Source organism: Schistocerca nitens, unplaced genomic scaffold (genome assembly GCF_023898315.1).
Source record: "Schistocerca nitens isolate TAMUIC-IGC-003100 unplaced genomic scaffold, iqSchNite1.1 HiC_scaffold_376, whole genome shotgun sequence".
NCBI lineage: Eukaryota > Metazoa > Arthropoda > Insecta > Orthoptera > Acrididae > Schistocerca > Schistocerca nitens.
Window position 1 is genome coordinate 1,423,164 of NW_026045910.1, and position 14,337 is coordinate 1,437,500.

At 41.4% G+C, this 14,337-nt stretch overlaps 1 protein-coding gene across 1 annotated transcript in view; it reads left to right on the plus strand.

The window, feature by feature from the left end:
* Positions 1-14,337, plus strand: part of LOC126229606 (huntingtin-like) — a 549,560-nt gene that overhangs the window by 521,957 nt on the left and 13,266 nt on the right. The window lies entirely within an intron of this gene.

Consider the following 14,337-nt stretch of genomic DNA (forward strand, 5'->3'; position numbering starts at 1 on the left):
GGTTGTTGAAAGGGTGCTTCTGATTGTCATGAAGAGTACATGGTGCAGCCAACTGCAGGATTTGGCTCATGTCGGTGCCAATGCCGTGTGTTGCTTTGGATCAAAGGAGATTCTCTTTGGTTTCGGGTGGCTAGTGGAAATGGTAAAGACTGCCAGTCTTGCTTGTGAGATTAAGGCAGAGCATCATCGATAGAACTGACTGTGGTCCTTTGGTGCAGAACCAAGTGGAGGGTCTGAATCAGAGGCTCGGACAGTTCTGTGACCATGTAGGCTGCAGATTCCTTGACTTGCCCCATCAGGTGGTGGGTTTCCGGGTTCCGATTAATAGGTCAGGAGTCCACTACACACAGGAAGCGGCTACACAGGCAGTGGGGGCTGTGTGGAAGGGACTGGTCAGTTTCTTTAGGTTAGAGGGTGTCAGGGAACCACAGAAAAGGCATCCATCTATAAGGGGACAGGTACAACACAGTAAGCTAGTTGTAGAAGCGATTGGTATTGTAAATTGTCGTAGCTGTGTTGGGAAAGAACCAGAGCTCCAAGCCCTAATAGAAAGCACTGAAGCTTAAATAGTTATAAGTACAGAAAGCTGGCTAAAGTGGAAAATAAGTTCAGCCGAAATTTTTTCAAACAATCTAACAGTATTCAGAAAGGATAGATTAAATACAGTAGGAGTATTTATTGCTGTCAGAAGTAGTTTGCTTTGTAGTGAAATTGAAGTAACTAGTTCCTGTGAAATAGTATGAGTAGAAGTTATACTGGACAATCGGACTAAACTATTAATTGGATCATTTTACTGCCTCCGACTCAGAAGATATAGTTGCTGAACAGTTCAAAGAAAACTTGAGTCTCATTTCAAATAGGTACTCCACTCATACAGTTATAGTTGGTGGTGACTTCAATCTACCCTCGATATGCTGGAAAAATTATGCGTTTAAAGCTGGCAGCAGGCATAAAACGTCATCTGAAATTCTACTGAATACTTTCTCAGAATATTATTTTGAACAATTAGTTTATGAGCCCACTCGAAGCGTAAATGGTTGTGAAAACATACTTGACCTCTTAGCAACAAATAATCCAGGACTAATAGTGGGTATCATGATGAATGCAGGGATTAGCAACCATAAGGCAGTTGCTACTGTAACACCTACAACCATCAAAAAGAAACGCAATGTTTATCTATTTAAAAAATCTGATAAAAATGCTCTTAACACCATTTTAAGAGAGAGTCTTCACTCCTTTCAGTCTCATCATGTAAGTGTAGAAAAGTTGTGGAATGATTTCAGAGAGTTACTATCGACAGCAATTGAGAGATATATACCACATAAATTAATAAGTGATGATACTGATCCCCCATGGAACACAAAATGGGTCAGATTGCTGTTGCAGAAGCAGTGAAAAGAGATGCCAAATTTAAAATAACGCAAAATCACCAACACTGGCAAAGTTTTACAGAAGTCGTCCATGTTCCACTTCTGTACACTCCACACAAATACTTTCAGAAAGGATTTCCTGACACTTAAATCTATACCCCACGTTAGCAAATTTCTCTTCTTCAGAAACGCTTTTCTTGCCATTGGCAGTCTGCATTTTATATCCTCTCTACTTCGACCATCATCAGTTATTTTTGCTTCCCAAATAACAAAACTCATCTACTACATTAAGTGTCTCATTTCCTAATCTAATTCCCTCAGCATCATCTGATTTAATTTGTCTACATTCCATTATCCTTGTTTTGCTTTTGTCAATTTTCGTCTTATATTCCGCTCTCAAGACACTGTCCATTCCGTTCAGCTGCTCTTCCATGTCATTTCCTCTCTCTGATAGCATTACAATGTCATCAGCAAACCTCAGAGTTTTTATTTCTTCTCCCTGGATTTTAATTACTACTCCAAATTTTTCTTTTGTTTCCTTTACTGCTCGCTCAATATACAGATTGAATAATATCGGGAATAGGCTACAACCTTGTCTCTCTTCCTTTTGAGCCACTGCTTCCCTTTCATGCCCCTCAACTCTTATAACCACTGTCTGGTTTCTGTACAAATTATAAATAGCCTTTCTCTCCCTGCATTTTACCCCTGCCACCTTTAGAATTTGAAAGACATATTCAGCAAAATGTGTCATTATTATGTCTCTTAACTTCAATAGTTGCTACTGCTGGACATATGTAAAATGGATTGGTTTTGAATGATACATGATTAATAATAATAATACTTATTTGTTATATAAATGCATCTATGAAGATTACTACTTGCATTTAAAGAAAGAGAACAGTGGAATAAATTAAGACTTCAAGTTTGTTTCCAGTAGGAGCAGCAAGCTCCACAACCATATTAATGAGATTCAAGATTCAAGATTGGTGGAAGGGCACCATCAGTCATAAAATTTTAACCTGTTTATTGCATATTGATTTCAGCTACTGTGTACTATCTTCAGTGCAATTATAGCCAAGTCATGATGACTCATTGTAAATATAATAGCACATAGCACCACTTGACAAAACAGATTACAACCATCAATAAAGTTTAACTGATGTTTGTTATCTGTAATACTAAGTGGTACTATGTGCTATGATATATACAATGAGTCATCATGACTTGGATATAGCTCCATGGAAGATAGGTACACAGCAACTGAAATCGCCCTTCAATAAACAAATTAAAAATTTATGACCAGTGCCGCCTTTCCTCCTACCTTGAAAAAAAGTAAGACTCTTGTAAACTGTAGGTGTATTTGGCTGACACTGTCTTTAATTGCTTAGAATCTTTTCTTCACAGAGGCGTAAGTTTGCAGTAGATCACTGGTGACACCTGTGATTTATTTAATTACATTGGTGTTCCATTTTTACTCTAGAAATTTCAATGATTGTATTATGTTCTCTCTTGAGAATGTTGAATATGGAATCTCCTCTTCACATATTTAAATAGCATTTTTGTTTATTAATATAGTTTCGTCATGATTATGTATTTCTCAAATAGACTTCTTTTACATTCAACCTGTTTCCGCATTGCATGCCAAAGCACTTGCTCTAGGATATACACGTTTGTAATGGTTCTGTCACAGACCACCAATGTACTCATCTTGTTTTGAGTGAAAGCCCATGCATTGATTAGATGGCTTACATTAGACACCCTGCACATACCTTATTAATAGTAAGTTACATATAGTTAAATTTTTTACCTTGCTCAAAATGTTTCCACACTTCCGCCATTTAAACTGAATTGGCACTTTTTCATGATTTTTCTTTCTAGGAGATGGATAATTAGAAGCAAAATAATGTTATCTTTCAGATTGTCTCTACAAAATTGGTGGTTTAATGACAGTATTATCTAAGGGATACATTACTACTCGCCATATAGTGACGATAATGAGTCGCAGACACACACAACAAAAGAACTGCTAACAAGTAAACTTTTGGCCAAAAGGCCTTCTTCAGAATTAGACAACACACACACATTCACACAAGTGGAATTGAAAAACTCAAGAGCAGTGCCTCTGGCTGCTGAGGCCAGACTGTGAGCAGCAGGTCATGATGGGAGAAGCAGCCAGATAGTGGGAATAATCATCCCCTGTTATCTTTCCAGAATTTCTTAAACTCGAATATTGCCTCACCATCATTCCCAAAATCCCTCAACATGCAAACTACCCTTACATCTGCAGAAAGAACCACAGTCCACAATCTAAAAACTGATTCCAACCTTATAATCCTACCTGCAGGCAAAAGCTCCACAACTGTTGTTTTGAACCAGAAGGATTACCTGGCAGAAGGACTCTCCCAGCTTTCAGATACTTCCACCTAAAAACCTTGCCACAGTGAGCCCATTCCAAAAATCCAACAGGATCTCCATTCACTCCTCAAATCCTTAAGCCCTTCCCAGAACCTCTCCCCAGAGTCCATCTCTCTGCCCATGCCTAACACTCCCCGCACGCCTACCTTCTACAGGCTTCCTAAAGTCCATAAACCCAACCACCCAGGACGCCCCAATGTGGTTAGTTACTGTGCCCCACTGAGAGAACCTCTGCTTTCATAGATCAACACCTTCAACCTGTTACTCAGAGCCTACCCTCTGAGGGATGAAGTAGTGAAGGCAGCAGAGGATCAAGTAGGTAAAAAGACGAGGGCTAATAGAAATCCTTGGGTAACCGAAGAAATATTGAATTTAATTGATGAAAGCAGAAAATATAAAAATGCAGTAAATGAAGCAGGCAAAAAGGAATACAAACGTCTCAAAAATGAGATCGACAGGAAGTGCAAAATGGCTAAGCAGGGATGGCTAGAGGACAAATGTAAGGATGTAGAGGCTTGTCTCACTAGGGGTAAGATAGATACTGCCTACAGGAAAATTAAAGAGACCTTTGGAGAGAAGAGAACCACTTGTATGAATATCAAGAGCTCAGATGGCAACCCAGTTCTAAGCAAAGAAGGGAAGGCAGAAAGGTGGAAGGAGTATATAGAGGGTTTATACAAGGGCGATGTACTTGAGGACAATATTATGGAAATGGAAGAGGATGTAGATGAAGATGAAATGGGAGATAAGATACTGCGTGAAGAGTTTGACAGAGCACTGAAAGACCTGAGTCGAAACAAGGCCCCGGGAGTAGACAACATTCCATTAGAACTACTGATGGCCTTGGGAGAGCCAGTCATGACAAAACTCTACCATCTGGTGAGCAAGATGTATGAGACAGGCGAAATACCCACAGACTTCAAGAAGAATATAATAATTCCAATCCCAAAGAAAGCAGGTGTTGACAGATGTAAAAATTACCGAACTATCAGTTTAATAAGTCACAGCTGCAAAATAGTAACGCGAATTCTTTACAGACGTATGGAAAAACTGGTAGAAGCGGACCTCGGGGAAGATCAGTTTGGATTCCGTAGAAATGTTGGAACACGTGAGGCAATACTAACCTTACGACTTATCTTTGGAATACTCTCTTTCAAATTCTGAAGGTGGCAGGGGTAAAATACAAGGAGCGAAAGGCTATTTACAATTTGTACAGAAACCAGATGGCAGTTATAAGAGTCGAGGGGCATGAAAGGAAAGCAGTGGTTGGGAAAGGAGTGAGACAGGGTTGTAGCCTGTATATTGAGCAAGCAGTAAAGGAAACAAAAGAAAAATTCGGAGTAGGTATTAAAATTCATGGAGAAGAAGTAAAAACTTTGAGGTTCGCCGATGACATTGTAATTCTGCAGAGACAGCAAAGGACTTGGAAGAGCAGTTGCACGGAATGGACAGTGTCTTGAAAGGAGGATATAAGATGAACGTCAACAAAAACAAAACGAGGATAATGGAATGTAGTCAAATTAAATCGGGTGATGCTGAGGGAATTAAATTAGGAAATGAGACACTTAAAGTAGTAAAGGAGTTTTGCTATTTAGGGAGTAAAATAACTGATGATGGTCGAAGTAGAGAGGATATAAAATGTAGACTGGCAATGGCAAGGAAATCGTTTCTGAAGAAGAGAAATTTGTTAACATCGAGTATAGATTTAAGTGTCAGGAAGTCGTTTCTGAAAGTATTTGTATGGAGTGTAGCCATGTATGTAAGTGAAACATGGACGATAACCAGTTTGGACAAGAAGAGAATAGAAACTTTCTAAATGTGGTGCTACAGAAGAATGCTGAAGATAAGGTGGGTAGATCATGTAACTAATGAGGAGGTATTGAACAGGATTGGGGAGAAGAGGAGCTTGTGGCACAACTTGACTAGAAGAAGGGATCAGTTAGTAGGACATGTTTTGAGGCATCAAGGGATCACAAATTTAGCATTGGAGGGCAGCGTGGAGGGTAAAAATCGTAGAGGGAGACCAAGAGATAAATACACTATGCAGATTCAGAAGGATGTAGGTTGCAGTAGGTACTGGGAGATGAAGAAGCTTGCACAGGATAGAGTAGCATGGAGAGCTGCATCAAACCAGTCTCAGGACTGAGGACCACAACAACAACAACAACCCTCCTATATAAAAAAAATACCAATAATTTCCTCCGCCGGATCTCCACAGTTCCTGTCCCTTTATCACACGGTACCCTGCTTGTCACTATTGATGCCACCTCCCTTTACACTAACGTCCCCAATGCCCATGGTCTTAACACTATCGAACACTACCTTTCCCAATGCCCAATGGATTCCAAACCAAAACGTCCTTCCTAGTCGCCACCACCAACTGTATCCTAACCCACAATTACTTCTCCTTTGGAGGCATTACGTACAAACAAATCTGGGGTACGGCTATGGGTAAATGGCACCATCCTATGCCAACATATTCATGGGACATCTGGAGTAATCCTTCCTAAACACCCAGGAACCTAAACCCCTCACCTGGTTCAGATTCATTGATGACCTTTCAAATCTGGATCAAGGGTGAGAACATCCTGTCCACATTCTTCCAGAACCTCAACAACTTCTCCCCCATTTGCTTCACCTGGTCCTACTCAACCCAGCAAACTATCTTCCTAGATGTTGACCTCCACCTCAGAGATGGCTACATCAGTACCCCAATCCATATCAAACCTACTAACTACCAGCAATACCTCCACTTCGACAGCTGCCACCCGTTCCATATCAAGAAGTCCCTTTCATACAGCCTACGCACCCATGACTGTCGTATCTGCAGTAATCAGCAGTCCCTCTCGAAATATACTGAGGGTCTCACTGAAGCCTTCACAGACCGTAATTACCCTCCCAACTTGTACAAAAGCAAATCTCCTGTGCCTTATCTTTCCAGTTTGCCACCGCCTCCCAAAGTCCCAGTGTGCGGCCACAGAGGAGCATTCCCCTCATAACTCAGTACCACCCAGGCTGGAGCAACTGAATTACATTCTCCGCCAGGGTTTCAACTACCTCTTGTTGTGCCCTGAAATGAGAAATGTCCTGCCCACTATCCTTCCCACCGCTCCCACACTGGTATTCAGCCATCCACCGAAAGTACCAAATATACCCGTCAATCACTCTGCAACCCCTGCTCCCAACCCCTTACCTCATGGCTCATACTCCTGTAATAGACTTAGATGCAAGGCTTGTCCCATACATCCTCCCACCACCTGCTCCAGTCCGGTCACAAACAGCAGCCATCCCATCAAACCCGTGATGTGATCTACAAGCTAAGCTGAAACACTGTACTGCATTCTACGTGTGCATGACAACCAACAAGCTGTCTGTCCACATGAATGGGCACCGACAAACTGTGGCTAAGAAACAAGTGGAGCACCTTATTGCTGAGCACTCTGCCAAACGTGATATCCTTCATTTCAATGACTGCTTCACAGCCTGTGCCATATGGATCCTTCCCATCAACACAAGCTTTTCTGGCTTGCACAGGTGGGAACTTTCCCTTCAATATATCCAACATTCCTGTAACCCTCCTGGCGTCTACCTTGCCCTCACCCATCCAGCCCCTTCGCTGTTCCCATTCCAGCACTTCACAGCTGTCATTCCACCATTGCACAGAGTCATTTTACTTCTCTCCTTTTCCACTACTCCCCCCCCCCCTCCCCCCACCTTTTGCTTGCTCTCTGTTAAACCTGCAGCATTTCACTGTTCACCACCCCTACCCTACCATCCCTATCCCTCCCCCTCCCTGCCCCAGCCTCCTCCTTACCCCCACCCAGTCACCACTCTCATTATGCACGGGTGCTCCTGCTCACAGTGTGGCCTCAGTTGCCTCAGACTAAGACTGCGACTGCATTCATGTGTGGGTTAGTTGCATTTGCTCGTGTGTGTGTGTGTGTGTGTGTGTGTGTGTGTGTGTGTGGTTTTTTTTGTCCATTTTTGACAAAGGCCTTACTGGCCAAAAGCTTTATTTGTGACAGTCTTTTTGTTGTGTCTATCTGCAACTCAGCATCTCCACTATATGGTGGGTGGCAACTTTCCTTTTGATAAGACTGATACTGCTTGAGTGGTTTTGATGATGGCTAGTGATGGCCATAACCACTGTTTCTTGAGATGATGTCATTACATATATTCTAGCACTGCGATTGTCAGTTGTACAGTTTTTCCGAACAAAAATTCTAGAATTGCAATTGTGAATTATGTAGTTCTTCATAAATTCACTCTAGTTCTTATTCACCAGTATGATTAGGAAGACATATCAGCATGTATTTGTAAGAATCCCTAGGTCCCTGAAAGGGCTTTTGAGAAATGTTCAGTTATCAACTTTACTCAAATTTGTTAAGCCTAGCTGCATTGCTACTGAAGATTATACCATAAGACAGTGTTCAGTCATGGTATGCAAAGTATGCTAGTAATCCCATCTGCAAGTCAACAAAATGAGAGATATTTCTTAGAGCAACTTTCCAATGTATGATCACTAAAGTACAAGTTGCAGCTCAAAAGTGATACACATTCCACTATTTGTATAGGTAAGGAAACTATGGAGCATGTGACATCATTGGCATGAGCATTGACAGTCACTGGACATTTACCACTTCACAAATGTTTTTTGTCATCCTTTCCCTGCATTGCAGTCTTCATCTATACACAGCGCTATTAATCCTCTATTTTAGTAATGTCATTTACCCGCCTTCCATTTGGCCATCATCTCAATCTTTTCTTATCTTTTCAAATCCAGCAAAGGCCTCCTTGTTGCACCTGTCATCCATACCCAGCTAAACATATGCAACCCATGTAATGAATGTCATTTTTGCTTCTGGTATTGTAATTATGTACATCATTGTTCCTTTTAAGCTGTAGCGGATTATTTACATTATTTTCCTGTCTCTTCCAGTAGCTCCAGTAAGCATTCTTACATCAATTACTGAGCAACCATCACTCATATTATTAATGATTTTTATGCCTACTTTAAAGTTGTCTGTAAAGCTCTTACTTACTTTTATTGTTGAAGCTTAACTGCATTTACTGAAAACTATACCGTATCTGATCTTCTGGCCATATGAATTGACAGAATCTTTTGGGTTTTAAGCTGTGTCAAGTGATGAAATTCCTGTGAGCTTTCAGATATGTTCAATTGCTAACTGACTGCAGTGTCATTAATGGTGTTATACTTGTTTAGTCAAGATACTGACTGTAACATCAAATGTGCATAGTCCATCACCAATCAAAGCAGTATTTAGGTTCCACATCTCGTGTGTCCACTTTAACCTCATGATGGCCGAATCCTTGCTATATGGAGCTGCAAACCACATTTTCTATTGAGTAGTTTTCAATATTTTAATTTCATGTGTTTCTTTTATTTCACCCTCCCAGAAACCATAGATCCATGTAATGTCAGGAGACACATCTGACACAACCTCTGATCCCAGTTGAGCTGCAGTGCTAAACAGTGTAGTCAGTGAGGAAAGTGTAGCTGTGCATGTATATGTATGTTCTGTATTACTTAGCTCGAACAAAGGACATAGTCCGAAAGCTTAGCCATGTTTTTGGTCTTTTTTATATGCCTGTTGACTGCTGAGTGACTCATTTATACAGTGAAATGAGACAGTGGAAACTCCAGGTAGGTATATCAACAATGTAGGAAAAGATAGCCTGCTACTTACCATAAAGATGACACATTAAGTTGCAAACAGGCACATTTAAAAGACTCTTACACAAAGCTTTTGGCCACAGCCTTTTTCAGAAAAAGGGAAACATAACACCATTCGTTCACACAAACAAGCACGCCTCACACACACACACACACACACACACACACACACACACACACGATCGCCAACTCAGCCAGTTCGGGCCAGAACACAGTTATCATGTGGGATGGAAGCAGCATGTTTGCAATGAGTGGTTGTTTTTACTCCCCCAATTGATTAACTAATGATATTTTTTCCAGCTTTTCATCAAGTTTTACTTATCTACTGATATCATCTTGTGGTGGGATTTACTATCATTCATCAGTTTCTGTATCTCTTTTAGAGGTTTTCTACCTATGTATCACTTGTGAACATGTTGATGTGTACACTTTAATGATTTCCGTGGAATATCTTTTGTCTATTTGTTAAAACAACTTTTCCTGTTTTGTCTTAGATCCCCTCTATACATATAATATTCTTTTTAATTTTCTATTTTAAGGTAAGGCTATATCTGAATTTCTTCCCTGCCCCTCTACTTGATTTTAATTGGGTATCTACTCTCTGTTTTTCATATTTATTTATTTGTTATGTATTTGATAGCCTTAATATATTCTGTTTGAAGTTATTTAAGTAATGTTTCAACTCGGAACTTTCTTTGTATTACACAGCAGTGCAGTTTCTAGTTTCAAAATAAAATATAATATAAGAAGTTGGACTTCAAAAGTCCATGTTACTTTTTGCTTATCTGTGTTTAAGGTGTAAGGTGCTAATACTGCAAAAGCAGCTGGGCATACCACGTTGTCTGAATTTTCCAAGCAACTGATTTCAATATATTTTCACCCAAGTTGGAATAAAAACATCCTGGAAAATAGGGATGGCATAAACCTCACATGTCAGTCATCCTGCTAAAGCCAGAAGTGCTTGGTGAGACATACAGACAGTGATAAACCTGAATTAACACGTACAATCTCAGGAAAATGTACTTACCAAATGTTAAGAAACTGTTTTCAGCGATATTCTGCTGCCTGTATAAAATATTCTCATGATCACAATTTTCTTAATCAGTTTATTATTTGTACAGAATTCATCTTTATCTCTCCCCATACATTTTTATTTTCACTTTATCCTCATGTTACACTTTCCACCTCCTAATACCATGTCACCCTCACAACATCCCCACAACGACCCCATTAAGTTTTATTTACATTCCCTCCACAAACATGCCTTCGCCCTAGCCAGATTACACTCTCATATTTTATTTACTCAAGCTTGTCTGACATTTGGCATTACCCCCAAAGGCCTCACACTTAAAGTTCCCATCTCTGGCTGTAACCCTTCTTTCCATCAGTCCCTATACCAGTTCCGAACCGAACAATCCATAGCCCTCACCCGCCTAATCCTTCACCTACACATCAACTCAGCCAATGAGCACCCTCGTCAACTCCTATCCCTAATCAAAGTCCTCAATCTTTCCTGTCCCACATCCACATCGGCTGTTCAGAGCATCCCCCTACAGGCCAACCCCAAATTAGAACAGCATGCCACCCTCCACCTTAAAAAACTATCCAATCTCCTGGTTTCCCACCTCCAGAAAGGCAACTCACTCGCCCTCCACAACCTTTCCAACAAACCTCAACCTCCTCTCATTGCACACAGACCCAGTCTCTCCCATCTACTCAATCTCCCACTTCCATCTCCACTCCCCCCAAAACCTCAAAATTCTAGTCAACACAATCTGGAACCACAACACCCCAATTCAGTAGTTAACCTTTCCTCCAAACCTCTCTCCCAATCTGAAACCTCCTTCCTATCCACAGGCCTCACCTTCAGCCCCACTCCCAGATTCAACCAAACAGCCCTCGTCAAAGATTTACTGTCCTACACCCGTAGTCTCTGCTGGAAATATCACTTTGCCACGAAGAAAAATATTCCTAATCCTACTCCTAATGATCCAACTCCCCAAGACACTATCCAAATTGAACCCTGCCTGGAACAGTTCTCTCCTCCACCACAGCGGGACCCACCTCCTCTTCCTCAAAATCACCCTCTCCAAACCTTCCAGGAATTTCTCACTTCCAGCCTTGCCTCTCAATCTTTCTTGAAAAACCTTAATCCTACTCCCAACATCACCACAGCTGGAGCCCAGACTATCTGTGATCTGAAGGCTAACCGATCCATCATCATTCTTCCGGCTGACAAGGGTTCCACGACCGTGGTACTTGATCGTCGGGAGTATGTGGCTGAGGTACTGCGTCAGCTTTCAGACAACACTACATACAAAGTTTGCCAAGGTAATCCCATTCCTGATGTCCAGGCAGTGCTTCAAGGAATCCTCAGAATCTTAGGCCCCCTGCAAAACCTTTCACCTGACTCCATCAACCTCCTGACCCCATCGACACCCCGCACCCCTACCTTCTACCTACTTCCTAAAATTCACGAACCCAAACATCCTGGCCGCCCCATTGTAGCTGGTTACCAAGCCTCCACAGAACGTATCTCTGCCTACGTAGATCAACACCTTCAACCCATTACATGCAGTCTCCCATCCTTCATCAAAGACACCAACCACTTTCTCAAACGCCTGGAATCCATACCTAGTCTGTTACCGGAAACCATTCTTGTAACCATTGATGCCACTTCCTTATACACAAATATCCCACACGTCCAGGGCCTCACTGCGATGGAGCACTTCCTTTCACGCCGAACACCTGCCACCCTACCTTAAACCTCTTTCCTCATTACCTTAGCCAGCTTCATCCTAACTCACAACTTCTTCAGTTTTGAAGGCCAGACTTACCAACAAATAAAGGGAACAGCTATGGGTACCAGGATGGCCCCCTCATACGCCAACCTATTTATGGGTCGCTTAGAGGAAGCCTTCTTGGTTCCCAGGCCTGCCAACCCAAAGTTTGGTACAGATTTATTGATGACATCTTCATGATCTGGACTCACAGTGAAGAAGAACTCCAGAATTTCCTCTCCAACCTCAACTCCTTTGGTTCCATCAGATTCACCTGGTCCTACTCCAAATCCCATGCCACGTTCCTCGACGTTGACCTCCATCTGTCCAATGGCCAGCTTCACACATCCATCCACATCAAACCCACCAACAAGCAACAGTACCTCCATTATGACAGATGCCACCCATTCCATATCAAACGTTCCCTTCCCTACAGCTTAGGTCTTCGTGGCAAACGAATCTGCTCCAGTCCTGAATCCCTGAACCATTACACCAATAACCTGAAAACAGCCTTCGCATCCCGCAACTACCCTCCCGACCTGGTACAGAAGCAAATAATCAGAGCTATTTCCTCATCCCCTCAAACCCAGAACTTCCCACAGAAGAACCCCAAAAGTGCCCCACTTGTGACAGGATACTTTCTGGGACTGGATCAGATTCTGAATGTAGCTCTCCAGCAGGGATATGACTTCCTCAAATCCTGCCCTGAAATGAGAACCATCCTTCATGAAATCCTCCCCACTCCACCAAGAGTGTCTTTCCGCCGTCCACCTAACCTTCGTAACCTCTTGGTTCATCCCTATGAATTTTGTATCCGCAGAAGTGACTGTCTCCAGATCCTCACAACAAATGGGTCCCCCCCACCCCCACCCCTCCCCCATCCTCCATCCTGGAGTCTTTTTAACCTTCTCAGATGTATCCGTTTTTCCTGCCTAAGGAAGGAACCAGTTTTTCCAAAAGCTAGATACGCCATGTACTTCTATATACATTATTAAATATTTTGTTTCCCTGCATGTAAGTACTGGACAGCAAATCTGCCTCATAATTTTATGTTAACAATAATATAAATATAACTGAAGCTCTCGAGCATTGCATTGGATAGTGTCAATAATATGTCCTCGTATTTCAACCAATCTCCCACATGTTATCATTACGTAGTGCAGGTGACTGTTGATGGATCGCCACAGAAATTAGAATATTACATAGGCACTGAATAAGGGTCCTAAGCACTGTTTTCAAATTGCTGTAAGTTGGACATTCAAGATTAAATGATTCTTAAAAGCAGTGGTGCTTTGCCATTATTCCAACTTATTTTCTGTGACCTGACATCACGAAGTTGTTGGTAAACTAGTATGACTGAAGTATGATTGGTAATTAGAATAATAATGTAGGTGAATGACAAGATTTTTAGTAACTTAACCATATATTTTTCACTGCACTTTCTACAGTATAGAGAACCAATTATCTGGCATTACAGACCACATCTAGTTATTGGCTTACATGCACTAAATTATAGAGTAAACTGGACTACTCCCTGTCATTTCTGAGGGTGTGCTACATCCTATATACACTTGACATTATTCCATGATGTTACGGCAGACACCCTGTTGACAGTGCAAGCTGTAGAAAAGTAAAGTAGGTCACAACGTGGGCTGTCAAATCGCAAGGCACAAAGCAGATGACTTTCGTGTCTCTCGTTGTGTCATTGTGGTTTGGGCACACCATTTATTGTGACTTAGATGATTGAAACAGTACTGGTGATTTATTTTCCAAGATTATGTTTTTGGAATTTAGTCTATATATCTGCATTATGTATTCACTGTAGACCCTGAAACGAGCAGAGATTCTGTTGTTTTCAAGCCTTTCTCTGTTTTTTTGAAGTGGAAGATCAGGATCAGTAACACAGAGAGGACATTAAACAATGGTACTATTGTAGAGTTCTCACTAATGTTGTTCATATTCTGTTATGGATCTACAGAATATTTCACACTCTCTTCATGAGATACGTAAAAGTTGTGGGGGAAAAATATATTTTATGGTACTATTCAGTGAATTTGATATGAGCACCAATAGTAAG